This window comes from Stenella coeruleoalba (genome assembly GCF_951394435.1).
Source record: "Stenella coeruleoalba genome assembly, chromosome: 15".
NCBI lineage: Eukaryota > Metazoa > Chordata > Mammalia > Artiodactyla > Delphinidae > Stenella > Stenella coeruleoalba.
In genome coordinates this window covers 70,338,299-70,356,428 of record NC_137161.1, presented here as the reverse complement: position 1 = coordinate 70,356,428, position 18,130 = coordinate 70,338,299, and the positions used below count along the sequence as shown (strand labels likewise).

The 18,130-nt window shown below is 44.1% G+C and overlaps 1 long non-coding RNA gene across 1 annotated transcript in view; it reads left to right on the top strand.

Moving 5' to 3' along the window:
- The window catches only part of LOC307198305, a 58,819-nt gene extending 45,983 nt beyond the window's left edge, over positions 1 to 12,836 (top strand). Inside the window, exon 3 of the long non-coding RNA XR_013831608.1 lies at positions 12,421 to 12,836. This is a non-coding gene — a long non-coding RNA (uncharacterized lncRNA). The remainder of the gene's footprint in view (positions 1 to 12,420) is intronic.
- Positions 12,837 to 18,130: the final 5,294 nt, after the last annotated feature.

Below are 18,130 nucleotides of genomic sequence, written 5' to 3'. Positions count from 1 at the left end.
TGCATGCAATAACTTGTCTAAAGTCACAGAGATAGAAAAGGGCAGGCTTGGACTCCAGTCCCTGCGCCTTTAACCACCATGTTCACCAATAAACCCCACATCATTCTGCCTCCTCCTGTCAGCAGCCAACACCCCTTCTTTCCCCTTCTGGGCTTGTTTTACTTTACCTGTTACTCATCACACTCCAGCCAGCTTATTTGCCTTTTGTGTTTTGAACTCAAGTTTATTCTTGCTTCAGGGTTTTTGAAATGGTTATTACATTTGGCTTTAAACTGTGCTGTGTTTGACCTGATGATGTTTTTATCATTAAGAGATTCCACATAGAAATCTGAATATCCAGGTTAACTTATAAAAGAAATCACAGGGACTTCCCTGGTGGCACAGTGGTTAAGAATCCACCTGCCAATGCAGGGGACATGGGTTTGATCCCTGGTCCAGGAAGATCCCACATGCCATGTAGCAACTAAGCCCATGCGCCACAACTACTGAACCTGCGCTCTAGAGCCCGCGAGCCACAACTACTGAGCCCGTGTGTCACAACTACTGAAGACCACACACCTAGAGCCTGTGCTCCACAACAAGAGAAACCACCACAATGAGAAGTCCGTGCACCACAACAAAGAGTAGCCCCTGCTCACCGCAACTAGGGAAAGCCCACACACAGCAAAGAAGACCCAACACAGCCGAAAAAACGAAAACCAAAACCAAAACCAAAAAACCCCCAAACAAACAAAAAAACAAAAACACAGTATGTGGCAACACAGATCCTGCATTTCCATATGGCAACCGTTAACTGATACTAGGCCACTTAAGATGAAACAAGCACTTCACTTAACCACAGTTGCCACCCTTCCCTATTGCTCCACCCAGGCTCCTTTGCTAGTTTTTGTTACTTTCCTGACCTCTGTAGGCATCCAATGTTTTGAGTCCTACTTTACATCTAGTTCATCTACTGTGTCAGAGACCTGAAGATACAGAGAAGACTCTTTCCCAGAGCTGCCAGTTTTACATAAGATCTCTGATGCATTTCTATCTCCCTTGGGGGCTCAGAGGCAAAAAAAAAAAAAATAGTATCTTAGAATCTTGTTAACATTCACATTCTACTTCGGTAGGTCTGGGATGAAGCCTGAGGTTCTGCATTTTAAGGAGCTCCATGGTGGTACCAGTGCTGCTGGAAAAACAAAGATTAAAAGAAATGTGATACTTCTTGGGCTTCCCTGGTGGCGCAGGGGTTGAGAGTCCGCCTGCCGATGCAGGGGACACAGGTTCGTGCCCCTGTCCGGGAGGATCCCACATGCCGCAGAGTGGCTGGGCCCATGAGCCATGGCCGCTGAGCCTGCACGTCCGGAGCCTGTGCTCTGCAATGGGAGAGGCCACAACAGTGAGAGGCCCACATACCGAAAAAAAGAAAAAAAAAAAGAAATATAATATTTCTTATTTTTAACCCATTTTTAAAAGTTGAAAAAAAATCCTTGCTGCTTCCTTTTTCACTTTTTGATTGTGAAATAAATTTTACTAAATAGTTATAATTGCAGACACTCGGAAGTCTCAAGTTAAATGCTGCAAGGGCCTGAGAGGTTACCTGATGCAACAGAGAAAGGCCCAGAGGCCCAAAGAAGGGATGTGCTCAAGACCACGCAGGAAGTCAGAGTCAGGCTTCAGACCGTGCTCTTTGATTCTCTGCCCACAAATCTCTGTACAGCAGGCTACAGACTGCAGGATCAGAGAGGAAGCTGGGAGCAGTGCATCTGTCCCTGAAGTGGGTGCAAGGCCCCCAGGATGCCTTCATGAACAATGCACAGTAATTCCCCTGTGCCCACCCTTGTATTCATCAGGGAGGTCACAATTATCTTTACGCTCTGCCTGGAGGCGAACTGTCCAGGTAGCCTCGTTAAGAAGTTATGTTTAAAAGCTGGACTAAAGCTGTAGGTCATCTATAATCTACTAACTGTTTAAGAGTGTATATCTTAAGGCATCTGGAAATTACAGGGATATTTCATAGTCTCATTTGGGGGCATAGGCATGGTGCTAGCTATGGGTAGATCTGTTTTGCTTGGGAAAAGTCAGGAATAAAGAAAAGCCTGGAAAATCCAACAACTGAAATGCTGAGTGGTGGAGGGCAGTGCTGGGTGGAAATATCTGATAACCCAAGCACTGGTGGTCCTGTAGGAAAGCAAAACCGAGACGGTAGGTGGATTGGAGTCAGATCTGAGGTTGGAGGCCATGGAGACAAATGATGGGGTGATTATTATAGGAGGAATCAGGACAGCCCCAGAGTATATGGGGCACAGGAACTAAAGGGTCTGGGTCAAGCGCCAGGGAAAATGGACTGACCCCATTATGCTGGTCTTTTTCTTTGTTTTTTAAAAATTTATTGATTTATATAACACCCATATGGTAAAAAACAAAAAGAAAAATTCAGACAATGAAAGAGGTAATACATTGAAAATAATTCTCCCCCAGTGTCTAATCTCCCACTTCCCAGCCTGCCAGCCCCAGAGGCAACAGCTATGTTCTGTTTCTTATGTACCTCTCAAGATATATTACATGTGCACGTTTATTTTTACACCTATGGAAGAATGTTATAAACTTTGTTCTACACGTTTTTTCCTGTGTATCAATATATCATACATCTTGAATATCATTTCATATCAGTACATAGCAATCTCCCTTATTATTTTAACAGCTGCATTGTATTCTATTAACATATAGCACTGTAATTTATTTAACCTGCCTTTTATAAATGGTTGGCTGTTATTTGCAGTCTTTTGCTATCACAAACGATTTTGCAAAGAATATCTTTCTACAACTGTCTCTACATCATGCATGCATATATCTGTAGGATGACTTCTAGAAGTGAAATGACTGGGTCAAGTGCGTATCTGTATTACTCATTGTGATAGGTATTGTCAAAATTGCCCTCCAGGGAGACTGCACCACACTTATACTCTCACCAGGCATGTATGCTAGTGAATTTCCTCACACCCTGGCAAACAATTTATCACCAAATATTTCGGGGGCTTTAAAAAATTGAGGTATGCTTCATAAACAGTGATATGCACAGACCTTCACTGTACAGTTTTGACAGTTGCATAAACTCTCACCCCAATCAAGACAAATTCCATCACGCCAGAAGGTTTTTCTCAGGCCTCTTTCTAGCCAATTTTGTCTCCTGCTCCAAGAAGCAACTGCTACTCTGATATTTATCACCATAGATTTTTGTTTTTGAGCTTCATATAAATACGATGTGTTCTCTTGAGTTTGACATCTTTTTTTTTTTTTTTTGCCGTACACAGGCCTCTCACTGTTGTGGCCTCTCCTGTTGCGGAGCACAGGCTCCGGACGCGCAGCCTCAGCGGCCATGTCTCACGGGCCTAGCTGCTCCGCGGCATGTGGGATCTTCCCAGACCGGGGCACAAACCCGTGTCCCCTGCATCGGCAGGCAGACTCTCAACCACTGCGCCAACAGGGAAGCTCAATGTTTGACTTCTTTTGATTGATTTAAGGTCTGTGAGATTCATACATGCTATTATCAATGTTTGTCCCTTTTCATTGGTAAATCGTATTCCATTGTGTGGCTATATCAAGATTTGTTTGTCCATTCTCCTCTTGAAGGACATTTGGGTGGTTTTCAGTTTGGGGCTGTGGTAAGTAAAGCTCTCAATAACATTCTTGAACAACTCTGTGTGGACATATGTTTTTGTTTCTCTTGGGCACATGTCCAGGGGTAGAATTGCTGCATTATAGTGTAGGTGTATGTTTTATCATGTAAAAGACCACCAAACAGTTTTCTGAAGTGGCTGAACCATTTTACACTCCCAACAGCAATATGTGGTGTTCTCAGTCTTTTACACAGGGATCATTATATTGGGTGTGAGGTTTTATCTCATTACTTTAATGAGTATTTAACGCATTTCAATGAGTTTTAACGTGTAATTCCCTGATGACTAAAGATATTGAGCACCTTTTCATGTGCTAATATGTCATTAATTTATCTTCTTTTGTAATGTCTGTTCAAGTCTTTTGACAATTTTTATCGGGTGGTTTGTCTTTTATTATTGATTTGTAGGAGTTCTTTATGTAGTATGGATACTATTTTTTTGGTCAGATATATATTTTCGCCCAGTCTGTGGCTGACCTGTTTTTTAATGATATAACTTGATGAGCAAAATTTTAAAATATTGATGAAGTTCCATTTATTTTCTTTCATGGTTAGCCCTTTTTCTTTCCTAAGAAATCTTTGCCAAAGCTGTGAGATTGTTCTCCTATATTTTCTTTCAGAAATTTTATAGTTTTAGCTTTTAGGTTTCTATCCATGATCCTTCTTGACTTGATCTTTTGTACAGGGTGTGAGATAGAGGTCAAAGTTCATCTTCCCCCCCATGTTTACTCAGTTGTTCCAGTGCTATTTGTTAAAAAGCTGTTTCTTTCCCCCACTGGATTGCTTGGGCTCCTTAGTAAAGAAAAACAACAACAACTGACCGTGTAATTATGGGTCTTTCTCTGGATTCTGTCTTCTGTTGCAATGATCCTTATTCTAATGCCATAGTCTCTTGATTACTGTAGCTTTATTATCAGTTTTAAAGTCAGGTTGTGGAGGTCCTCCAACTTTGTTCTTTTTCAAGATTATTTTGCCTATACTAGGTCTTTCATTTATACACAAATTTAAAAATCAGCTCATCAGTTTCTACAAATGGGCTGCTGAGATTTTGTTTGATTTTGCATCAAATCTATTGATCAATGTACAGAGATCTCATCCTAACAAATTAAGTCCTCCAGTCCACCAGCCTATGAACATAGTATACCTCTCCATTTATTTAGGTCTTGTTTAATTTCACTTAGCAATGTATTGATGTTTTGTAATTTTTTTAGCACGCAAAGGGTTCTTGCATAGCATTTATTTAATGTACTTCTACGTTTTTTTAATAGTTTTCATGCTATTAAATATTTATTTAATTTTCCAATTATTTATTGGTATTATATAGAAATATAATTGATTTTTTAATAGTCAACTTGTATTTAATAATTTTGCTAAATTTTCATATTAGTTCTAGTAGCTTTGGGGGTAGATTCCTTTGGATTTTCTGCATACACAATCATGTCAAATTGAATAAAGGTATCTTTACTTCTTTTCAATTTTTGTATCTTTTATGAACTTTTGCCCAACGTTGAATAGAAATGGTATTTTGGACAAAGTATTCTTGACTTACTTGCTACAATGACCTGGACAAGGCCTATACTTCTAGCAGCCTTCATTTTCTCATCTATAAAATGGGGATATATTGGTTGGGGTTTGGTTAGAAAAACATTCATCATGCTAGGTATTTCAAATGGAGAAGATTTAATACAGGGGATTGGTTACACAGGTGTTAGGAGCCTAGAAGAGTGAAAAAGGGGAGGGAAAGTATCCTAAATATTAGAAATGTAGACAGCAGTAACTGTTCCTTAGTGCTGGGTAGGAAAGGCAAGAGGTGATGCCACAGCATTTAGGTGCTCGTGGGAGAATACCTGGTAGGTGGGCCTCTGGATCTTGAAGGGAAGTCCTCCCCAGGAGGTCCTCACACCTTAGGGGACACCGGGTCACTGGTGTTTACACGTATGGGGGCAGTAAGTGACAACTCCTGGGAGTGGCTAGAGCCTTGACTGTCCTCTGCTGTTGCAGAGATGCTGCCAGAAACTGGAGAGAGCGAGTCCCTTCTCCCGTTCTACCGATCTTTCAGCAATGCCTCCTTCTGGCAAAACCCCAAAGGAAGCCAGGCATCAAGGAATTCTGGGATATGAAGTGTGAAGACAGCCAGCCCCACAATGTCAGAGTAGAGCAGAGGTTGGCAAAGAACAGCCCACAGGCCAAATTTAGCCTCCTTTCATGCGGCCCACAACTTAAGAATAATTTGACATTTTTAAATGTTGAAAATAATCAAAAGAAGAATAATACTGTTGACATGGGAACATTATGTAAAATTCAAATTTCAGCGTCCATGAATTCCAGCCAGGTTCACTGGTTTATGTGTTGCCTATGGTTACTTTCGTGCTACAGTGGCAGTGTTGAGCCTTTGTGACAAATACTTAGGCCCGCAAAACCTAAAATATTTAGTATTTGGCCCTTTACAGAAAATGTGTGCAGTGTGGTTTAGAGAGTGTTTTGGGGGCTGAGAGATAATAAGTAAGATAATAAATGACCCCTTGCAGAACAAAAATGATGACTGAAGGAGTTAGTATGTATAAAGTACTTACTAGAGATTTTTAACATACAGCAAATACTTAACCCATTATGAGCCTGTGCTGTGTGTCAGACACTAGGCTAGGTTTTGGGGTGCCAGAGATGAATAAGGCATAGTTATGACTTCCAGGAGATCCCAGCTTGGTAGAGGTGGAAATTGGGTAAGAAAAAAAATCAAAGCAATATAAGAAATGCATTATTAATATCCTACTGTTTGCCCTTGCTGTTCTGGGCTGCAGGAGAGACGCCACAAAAATAAGGCCTCAGGCATTTCCTGTACTGGAACAGAGATGTGGTCCCACCATAACCCCCCATATACTGCTAGTGTAAATATTTGCCTTAGGACCTGTCTTTCCTCTAAAATGAGGAGGCCATCTCCATATCTCCAGAGTCTTATCTATTATACAGTTGACAATAGGCACCTGTATATATGTGTGTTGAACGACTGAAAGAACAAATTGGGATTAAGCAATGTTCCATTCAAAAGGCACATTCTCATCTAGTCCAGTCTCTTCAAATGGAGAAATTGAGTTTCAAAGAGTTTATGCAGCTCACCCTCTGGGTGGTTGGATTAAGGAAAAACCTGCCTTTTCAGAGCAGGTATAGCCTCATGCCAAGGCACATGGCTTGGTGGGCAGAGCTCAGACCAGAATTTCAGCCCTTGCTCACCCCTCTTCAGCTGGAGGCCTTGTGCAGTACATAACTTGTCCCAACCTGCCTGCATCAGATCTTTCTCCAGTGTCTGCCTCCCTGCACCCATAAGCCTCTAGTTTCAATTCCTCTGCCTTTTCCAAAACATCCCTTGAGGTGCAGGTGGGTGGGGAAGATGATGTATTTACAGCTTGGTGTTTGAGAAAGATCCCATAGTGAAAGGGATCCTAAATCTTTCTGCAATTGGGCCGCACACTAGTCACTTCCAGGTCCTGGGGCTGGCAGCTGGCATGGCTCTGAGTAGCCGGCTGTCACGCCCTCGCATACATATTCCTGTTGTCAGAATTAATAAGGCACAATTGCCTGGGGCCTTGTTACCCAAGAATTAAACTTTGGATTTTTATCGTGCAACCTCGAGGATGCTTTTATGGTATCAGAAGTGTTTGGACGTTAAATACTGCTAATATTCATCGCTCCCACATGGGTGCTTCACATTCTGCTCCATTCCCAGTGTGATTAAGGAATGAATTGATTTGGATGAGATCGGCACGTGCTCTTGACAATAAAATGATGAGTCCTTTATGAAGCTGTGCATATAGTGGGCCTGCTGCTGCCCTCGAGGCTGGTAGGTGGGAGCTCATGGGCGTTTGGCACCAAGCCCAGATCACAGTGACACTTGCCTCTGGCCAAAGGAATCTGTAGATCCTCCAAGCGCCTTCAGAGTCCAGCTCTTCCTCCTTCCAATTCCCTCCCTCTTCCCTTTCTTCGTCCCTCTTTCTCTCTCTCTTCCTTCCTCCTTTCTAATTTATATCTTCCCTTTCGCAAATTTCTACCTAACACGCTCTCTCCCTTCTTTCTACTCTTCCCTCCATCCTTTTTACCTCTCTCTCTTCTTCCTTCTCTCCCTTCCCTGAAATCTTATTAAAACACCAACTTTCATTCTCTGCCTTAAATTTCTAGGAATCCCTTAACCTCACTTGAGCCTGATGCTTTTCTGTTGGGAGAATTTCGTTCCCCAAAACAGAGGCCCACTCACACTGGCCCACCCAAGAGGGGTCCTAATAAGACAAACACGTGGAGTTGTAAGGAGACCAGAACCTCTTAATTCTAGCACAGAGCCTCTAACAGGGTCAGGCCTCGTGGATACAGGCCTTGGATAGGACGGAAGTTCTGGATTTCAGGTGCCTGCAGGTTGTGGTGAGAACATGTGATAATGTTTACTGAGTGTTTCCTATGTACCAGGCACTGTGCTAAGTGGTTTATAGATCACTGACTCCAATGGGAGAGACAGGGGCTCAGAGAGGTTGCCTGCCTTGCACTATGGAACTCAGCAAGTTCCCAGCAAGACTGAGTGGGAACTCAAACTCAGACAGCCTTTCCCACCTGGTAGTCCATGTTCTATGGAGTACGTTGACATTAACCTAACTCATATACACTCAACCTACACACGGTTCATCAGGGTGCCATTGGCCCCATGTCAGCCTCATTACCGTTCAGATCTTCTCCCAGTGTTGGCTGGCAGCCTCTTCCAACCTCCCTTGTCTCCATGTGAGGTCATGTGACTCTCTCTCCCTAATGGAATGTGAATAGAAGTGATGTGTATGAATTCTAGGTCAAGGTGGCTAAGAAGTGGATGTGCTTTTCCTCTCTTTTCCCTTCTCTCTGGGGGCAGAGGAACTTTGATTCTCTAGGGGCTTGTGGAGGTTAATATGCAAGAAGCTTGGGTCCCTGCATCACCACTCGGAGGAATGCTCCCCATGCACCAGGGTATCTGAAATATCACATGAGCAGGAAATGATCTCCCATTTCATTCAGCCTCTGCCATTTTGAATTTATTTGTTACAGCAACTGGAGTTACCTGAACAAATACAGTTTGCAAACCCCACATAGGAGGATAGGGTTGTTGGCAAGGGATCTCAAGCAATGCTTTATCCATGACTCGGGACCTCTTGCAGATCAGACAGCAAGGACACCGGCAATGACCATGATGTAACTCATTACAGGCAGACCTTTGCACTCCAGTCTTCATACACTGCCCTTAATCAAGAGTGATATGAGGCAAAGGAGGGAGATGCAGTTGTGGAGGAGAGGGAATTGCTTTCCTGTGAGAGAAGGGTCACAGCTAGGTTGCCTTAAGGGAAATAAAGTGATATTCCTTTTCTTTCTGACTTTGAGGATGGAAGCTAATACCTATTACACTAAAAAAACAAGCCATGTCATATCACTTCTCTGCTTGAAACCAGAGGCTTCTGAGTTCACTCCTAATAAAAGCCAAAGTCCTTACTTTGGAAAATAATCTGCTCCCCTCTGCTCTTACCTCCTGTCACTCTCCTTGCTGTTACTTTTACATGTTCCTGTCTCAGGGATTTTGCATGTGTTTCTTCTGCTTAGAATACTTCTCTCACAGCTATCCTCATGGCTTTCTCTCACCTCCTTTAAGTCTTCTCATGTATCATCTTTCAACACCATCCCTACCAACTCTATTTGAAATGGTACCTCTTACCCCACCCTACTTTCCCCTAATATGTTATCAAACTTACTTGTTTACTCATTGTCTCTTCACCAGATTGTGAATTTCATAAGGCGAAGATATTTTATTTTTGTTTACTATTGTACACCGGATCCTGGGATAGCGTTTGGAATATCATAGGCACTTCACAAATACTTGTTGTCTAACCACATTCTGTCCTATATTGAGATGCTGTTCAGTGGCATTGCTGTTGACTGAGTTTTCTTAAAAAAATTATTTATTTATTAGTTATTTTTGGCTGTGTTGGGTCTTCGTTGTGTGCTGGCTTTCTCTAGTTGCAGTGAGCTGGGGCTACTCTTTGTTGTGGTGTGTGGGCTTCTCATAGCAGTGGCTTCTCTTGTTGCGGAGCACAGGCTCTAGGCGTGCAGGCTTCAGTAGTTGTGGCGCGTGGGCTTAGTTGCTCCGCAGCATGGGGGATCTTCCCAGACCAGGGCTTGAACCCATGTCCCCTGCATTGGCAGGTGGATTCTTAACCACCGTGCCTCTAGGGAAGTCCGTAGTGGAAAAACTTTGAGTTTCTCACCATTATTAGCTGTAAGTTTTCTTTTTTTATATATGTTCCTTATCAAGCTGAGGAAGTTCCCCTCTATTCCTAAGTTTATGAGAGTTTTTATCATGCATGGATATTGGATTTTGTCAAAGGCATGAATGGAAATGATCATGAAAATTTTTTTCTTTCGCCTGCTGATTTGATGAATTACGTTTACTGATTTTTAAATGTTGAACGAGCCTTCCATACCTGGGATAAACCCCACTTGGTCATGGTGTATAATTCTTTTATACAGTGTTGGATTTTACTTGCTCATGTTTTGTTGAGGATTTTTGCATCTATGTGTATGAGTGATGTTGGTCTGTAGTTTTCTTTTCTTGTAATGTGTTTGATCTTGGGGTGTAGTAGGGTAATGATAGCATGATAGAATAAGTTACGAAGTATTCCTTTGGCTTCTATTTTATGGGAGAGATTGTGGAGAATTAGTATAATTTCTTCCTTAAGTGTTTGGAAGAATTCACCAGTGAACCCACCAGGGCCCGGTGCTTTCTGTTTTGGAAGGTTATTAATTATTGACTCAATCTCTTTAGTAGATATAAACCTATTCACATTACCTGTTAATTCCTGTGTATTTTTTGGCAGATTGTGTCTTTCAAGGTACTGGTCCATTTCATCTAGGTTATGAAATATGTGGGCATAGAGTTGTTAATAATATTCCTTAATTATGTTTTTAATGTCCATGAGATCTGTGGTGATGTCACCTCTTTCATTTCTGGTATTAGTAATTTGTGTCTTCCCTGTTTTTGATTAGTCAACCTGGCTAAAGGCATATCAATTTTACTGACCTTTTCAAAGGGCCACCTTACAACTTTGTTGATAGTCTCTATTGATTTTCAATATTCATTTTCAATTCATTTCTGCTCTGATTTTAATTATTTATTTTCTTCTACTTACTCTGAATTTAATTTACTTTTCTTTTTCTAGTGTCCTACAGTAAAAGCTTAGATTATTGATTTTAGATACTTCTCTTTTCTGATATATTCAATACCATAAATTTTTTTTCTAGGCACTACTTTCAGGGCGGTTGCTGTGCCTGGGTTTCTGCTCAGTAAGTTGTGATTCTCTGTATCAGCCTGTCTGTTTGGGGGGCAGCAATTTTCCCTGTGACCTTGTGTCTCTGAAGAATTTAGGAAGAGTTGCTGATTTCTCAGTTTGTTCAGCTTTTTACTTGTTGTTAGAATTGAGTGGTGATTTCTAAACTTCTTACATGCCCAGCTAGAAACCAAAAGTCCATATTGTTGAGAAAAAAAAAAAAGAAGAGGAATAGAATTAGTGACCAGTATTTAAAAATGAAGTAATTCCAGTTAATAACATCCAATCATTTTCTGGCTTCTCTAGAATAATTGGACAACACTACCCTTTATTTCTCCCAAGTTTGAGTTGAATAGCAAGTTGAGTTGATGCTTATCTTGGCGGGACATATGTTGTCCGGTTCTCCATGATCTATTCCCAGCATGGCTCATCCTCTTATTTTTCTTACCTTAGCCCTGGAGTCATTTGAGTTTGTGATTCTTACTTTAGATTTTGCTCTTCTCCCAGCCCTCCCCTCTCTGACCTGCCTGGGTTTATTGTTTTGTATTTGGTCTCATAATTGACTCCTAGTTCTGAGCCATATCATGACAGATGTAGCACTCCCTCTCTCTCTAGTCCAGATCTGGTGTCTTTGATCTCCCTTGTGAAGCTAAAAACAGATCAGACTGTGTTTCTCCAGGCTTATCTCAATTGGGCTGGATGACTGGGCAAATCAGAAGGTTCTCACATCAGGGCATCTGCATATTCCTGGCCCCTTTACCTCTCCCCACCTCTCTCCTGAGCAGGGTCCTGGGGTGATGGGTGGGGCACCAACAACACATCTAGGGTCCCTATGACTGTAACGATCTGCTTGCTCCCTGCCCCTGCAAACCTCTGACCTGCTCAGCTGCAGCCACTTAGCCCCCAGCAGCAGCCCCATGGTGACTCAGAGCTCAATGCAGACCATGCTCAGAGAAGTATCGGGAGGTCTTGGCAAAAAGCCTCTGGCCCCACTGGACAATCCTGGTGGGACTGCATCATAGCACAGAGACTGCTGGTTACTCTGAAATCAGTACTTTCTCTTGGACGTACTTTGGGGGAACACTTGTAGCATCTTGCTGGAGGCTGATGAAAACAAAAGCAAATAAAAACAGGGAGAGATAAATCAGGTGGATGGCTCATCTTCTCCAATTGGAGGAAAGGAACATGAGACCCCAGTGTGCTCAGACAGAAAGAGATTAAAAGAGTCAACAGCCTCTCCCCTCCTTTTCCATCATGTAAGGCAGAAATGACAGTTGCTGACTGAATAATGGTGGCTAAACAGGGTAATCCTTGAGAGGGCTGAAGAGGGATTTAATCATTGCCTGCTAGTTCCAGCATTTGAGTAAAAAGGACAGTTACTAATCACCACTTCCTCCACTCCATTTCACTCCTTTTATCATCATTCTTTCTATACAGGTGGTGGGAACTCTAGCCCAAACTGGAAGGAGAATGGTCAGGGGATTTGTCTGGCTTCAGGTATGGCTTGATTCAGATGCTCACATAATGTCACAAGATCTCTCCTCTTTCTTGCTTTTACTGTTGGATCCATTTTCAGAGTCTCTACCTACATGTTGGCAACATGGCTCGATCCTCCCATCCTTCCAAATTCAAGTCCAGTGAGGAAAAAAAGAGTATCTGCAAAACCAGGTTGATGTGTGGAGTGTTAATCACAGAGCAACAATATTTCAGTACAACAGAGGGGCTCTTTGTGATTTATCTTTTACTGCATTTTTATAAAGAGCAATATATTTTCTTATTTCTTTCCCTTGTTACCATAGCAATCTTTCCTAAATTAAATATGTAACCAGTTACAAATGTATAGAGGGATTCTCTCTTCCTGTCACCTAACAGAGTCCCCAATTCCACTTTGATTAGCCCAAGATGGGGCACATGCCAACCTCTGAATTAATGGCTATAGTTAGGGGGATTTGGTTGGGCTAAATGGCCAGTTCTGGGTCACATGCCTCAGCCCCAGAGTCATGGGCAAGGTCCCACACAAAATGGAGAAGGGAGTGAATGAACGCTGATATTCCCCAAACGCCCGTTCCCTGTGATCTTTCATTCCATTTATCTCCTGCCTGCAACAACCTTTCTCTCACTAAGGACATCAGTGGTTGTCTCAGTTGGTCTGGGCTGTATAGTAGAATACCATAGACTAGGCAGCTTATAAACAACAGACATTTGTCTCTCACCATTCTGGAGGCTGGGAAGTCCAAGATTAAGGTGTCAGAAGATTTGGTGTCTGGTGAGAGCCCACTTCCTGACTCATAGATGGCCATCTTCTCACTATGTCCTCACATGGCAGAAGGGGCAGGGGGTCTCTCTGGAGTCTCTTTTATAAGGGCACTAATCCTATTCATGAGGGCTCCACCCTCATGCCCTAATCACCTCCCAACTGCTCCACTTTCAAGTACCGTTGCATTGGGATTTAGGATTTCAACCTATGAATTTTGAGAGGGCACAAACTTTTAGTCTGTGGCAGTGGCCTCCTGCCTGTGAAATCCAGTGGATAATTTTCATGCATTATCTTAATGAAATTCCCTGCAGAATTGGGCTCTGATTATATTTTAATATTTTCTCCACATTCCAAGGTCTCTCTTTTCACTTTCCTTCCTATTTTACTAGCTCCTCCTTTTATTCCCACCAATTAAATATTTGTTGTTATTTCCCCGGGTTTAGTTCATAGCCCTTGTATCCATTAGAAATGCATTCAGCTTTAAGTGACAGATTGCTTGAGGAACAGTGGCTTAAGCCATAAGGATACTCATTGTTTCCTTGAAATGACCTTGGGTGTCTTAGAGCTACCCAGTGGTGTCATTAAGGACTCGGGCTCTTTCTATGCTTTTTCCTCAACATTTTTAGCTTGTTAGCTTTTCCCCTATACTTGTCAATCTCATAATTACAAAATACTGTAGTGATGAGCATTTTATTGAGTTTAAAGCAGGGACAGTGATGAAGAACAATGCCAGCATCTCACTCTGTGAATCTGCCCTTTTACAGGTAGGACAAAACCTTTCAAAAATCCTCCTGGGAAAACTTTCCTTTCACCTTATTGGCCAGAACAGGGTCACATGTCTATCCCTGGCTGCAAAGGCAGCAGGGAAGGGGGTAGTCAGTCAGTGAAGTCTGCCACCCCACACACTGCCCCTGAACAGCCCTCTCCGTCCCCCAAAGCCTTGGCTGCCATCTTTACACTAATGCTCCCAGATTTCAGTTCAGACCTTTCCTTTGAGATACAGAACAGTGGAGGTCAGACCTTTCTAGCTGGGTAAGTCTTGGGCACTGTACGCAGTCCACATGCTCAGAGCAGAACTCAACGTCGTCCTCAAGTGTGTGCTTCTTCCCACGTTTTCCAGCATGTCCCACATTTCTGCCACAAATAAAAACCTAGATGCCGTCTCAGTCCTTGTCTTGCTCACCCTGCTCTTGCTGTGAGGGATGGAGTCATTTTCCCAGTGTTCACACCCTCCCAGGTTTAAATTCTATATCTGTGCTCTTGGCCACATGACTCTGAGTTCTTCCCAGTAGAGGCAGAACACATTGCCCCACCCCATCCATGTTGGGCGTGGCCTGGAGCGGGGGTGAGAGTGTCGACTGCCCATTCTGGGCCAAGGCTGGACACTCGCATGTTCCCGAGTGTTCGCCTCGCTCAGGTGATTGCTACCGAAATCTTGGTCTCTGTACACCAGTGCTGAATCGAAATCATGGACACAGAGTTTTGGGTGAAGAAGAAAAGAGTAGCTTTATTGCTTTGCCAGGCAAAGGAGGCCACAGCAGGCTAATGCCCTCAAGACTGTGTCCTCCCTGAAAGCGTTCAGTGAGTAAAACTTACAGTGTTAGCTCAAAATAGGGTTCTTCATAAGGATCGGGGCAGGTGTGGGGTCTGCATTCTTCTCTTCTCATGGAACATTTCAAAGCCGTCAAGGCCAGCATCGGGAGGTCGAGAGATGGGCTCTGGTGGTCTTTGGGGTTATTGTACAGTGACCTTCTCTTCTGGAATGAAGAAAGCTTCAAAGAAGAAGAATGTAAGGGATTGTTTCAAAGAGGATAAACACCGGGTGCCTGATATAGCTTTAACTAACAAATGAGTTACTCTAGGCTATTAGGTGCAAAGGAATCATTAACAAAAGAAGGAAAAAAACATATGGAAAGAGGGCGTGCAAGTGAAGCGTAAGGCGATGGAGACCTAGCTAGTCCAGTCGGTTTTAGCTATAACATGATCTGCCATGAGAAGGACGTGCTCCAGGTGGCTACAACCCCTTCCGTCTGGACCCTGAACGAACCCTGGAGCCTGAGCCAGGTGTGAACTGAAGCCGACCTGGAGCCTGGAGCCAAGTGCAGCCTACTTACAGCTTGCAGCAGAGCACAAGGACAGCCTAGATCAGCCTAGCTGCAGTCCCAGGAGCATGAGAATAAATGCTTTTTGCTGTAAGCTGCTGAGCGTCGAGCTGTTTGTGTTATGGCGTTATTGGGGCAAGGGTTCACTAACACAAATGCAATGATCCAACCCCAGGAACACCTTTTTTTTTTTTTTTTTTTTTTTTTGCGGTACGCGGGCCTCTCACTGTTGTGGCCTCTCCCGTTGCGGAGCAACGGGCTCCGGACGCGCAGGCTCAGCGGCCATGGCTCACGGGCCCAGCCGCTCCACGGCACGCGGGGTCCTCCTGGACCGGGGCACGAACCAGTGTCCCCCGCATCGGCAGGCGGACTCTCAACCACTGCGCCACCAGGGAAGCCCAGGAACACCTTTTATGTTCCTGCTTCATCTGTCCCTCTCCCACTGGTCTGTTCTATCTAACCGTCAAGCCCCAGCTAAAATATCAGCTGGTATGACGTCTTCCCCGCCCTCAGGGTGCTTCTGGTCAAGCAGAAAACAGCTATTGAAGAGTAACTATTCGTTCAATGTTGCAAGTGTTTAAAAAGGAAACTAGCTTGAGCACAGAGCAAGGAACCTGCACCTGTTTTGGGCTGGGGGTCCCGCAGGGCTTCCTGGGAAAGTGGTATTTAAAGCAGAGTATGGATGAGAAATAGGATATGGCCAGATAAAGTGGAGAGGCAAGAATACTTCAGGAGGAAGAAAGAGTTTGTGTGAGGACCCTCAGGGCAGGGAGTGAGGTTGCCGTGAGAGAAGGGAGGACGCCCTAAGGTGGAGCCAGATCGGGGTGTGGGGGGGGGACCCAGGGATCCAACATTTGTCCTAAAGGCAACCAGAAGGTTTTAGGTAGGGGCATGCTGGAGACTGGGTCATGAAAGGCAGAGCAGGTCTCTCCCTGGGATCCCACAGTAGTTTTAGCTCTGTTATCACATCTGCGTCCCTGCCTTGCAGCTCTGTGTTTAAGCATGGTCCTTCTTTTGAGACTGTGAATAACTCCAAGAGAAGGATGGGGTGGCCGGTGAGTGCCCCCCACCCCAGAGCACAGGCACGGTGGAAGGAAGAAACAAACACAAGGAATTAATATTTAAGAAACACAAGCTTTGTGCCAGGCACTGGTTTGGGTGTTTCACCTGCTTTGGGAGGCAAGAGGGCAGAACTTTGACAAGGATGGAGGAGGGAGGGATGAAAGAAGGAAAAGATCCATCGCTCATTTTCCGATTTACCCTAAGGACGAGATCCAGCCTGCAGCCCAAGAGATTCAGATTAGATGTGAGCAAGGTCTGCTCCACGGACAATGCGGGATGTTAGACGCTTGAGTGCATTTTCAAGGCTGGAGGAGAGTTTCCTCCTCTGGCAATTGTAAGGAGTGAGCCCAGTTCTCGTGGGGACTGAGTGGTGAAGTGATTGTGCCGAGAGGCAGGGGCCAGGCTGGTGGTCCTGTGGAGTCCTCTCCCATCCCTTTCTGGGTGTGACTCAGATGCCCTGGAAGTAATTTGTCCACAAGTGCTAGGAAGAATCTACTGGGCTATTTGGGGAAGGATGTCTTGCTGAATTCAAGGTAAATAATGGGCATCAGGTGCCACCTGAAGGCCAGGTAAACTTGGGGAAAATTTCTTAACCTAATTTGCAAAATGGGGCTTAAGCACGATGACTCTGTAGCGTTGCTGGAGGGAGAAATATGTCACATGTCTTACGTTCAGTGACGGTTGGGGGTCTTTTCTGTGTCTAGTGACCTCTTTTGGGAATGAGGGCCAGATCCATGCCCTTGACCTCTTTGACAGTCTCTGTCTCCTATTCCTGCTATCAGAGAGGAGGGAGGGAGAGAGAGAGGGGGAGAGAGAGAGAGAGAGAGAGAGAGAGAGATCAAGTGTGCTCTGAGATAATTTTAATATTTCCCCTTTCCAGAGGGAGAGAGGGAACAGAGCATCTTTTGTTCACCTCCATGCCGCTGCGCTGTGATATAGACTTTCAGAGATATTCATGTTGTGATTTATTCAATTCTTTTTCTCCGCTGATTTTAATTAAGTTCCTGAGCTGTCTCCAAGCCTGGGGAGCGGGAACAGAACATGAAACATTGAGAGCCAAATGCTTTTCCTTTGCAATTGAGTTTTTCCGAGTTCTTAAAGTGCTTCACGGGAGAGGTGAGAGGCGTCCAGAGGCTGAGGCATTTCCTGTGCTCCATCAGTCCCTAAATAATAAACATAAACATTAAAATCCGGTTAAGAAAAATCACAGAAGTCATTACAGCTTGGTGGCTGATGGGGACTTTGATCAAATCTTTTACGCAATTTCACAGTTTCTGGGGGAATTCACTGAGCTGGCATTGATCTTGTTCGTGCCAGATGGATTGTTTTCTCCCAGCAGCCACGGTGCGGAGAGCACAGGACCTGCCACCTCCCAAACCAATTTCATCTTCGGATCTAAGTTCATGTCATGCTTTTTAAGGGCGATGCCGTGGCAGCTTCTGGACCAGTTCCTTGGATTCCCATCAGGCACAGCCCACACCGGACCTCCAGCGGGCCTTCCCAGAGATATGGAAAGTCAGTGAGGTCCCAGAGCCAGCCTCTGATCCCTGGGCCAGAGGAAGGTCACTCAGTAGGATCTAAAAGCCAGATGGCTGACCACCGGCCTGTGGTCAATGTTGTGGAAATGGTAAGTTTGAAAATGCAAATGCTTTTGGAGCCGGCCTACAACCTAAGAAGAGAAATAGCCCGCGTATGGACTTTGGCAAAATGGTGGATCCAAGCTGGG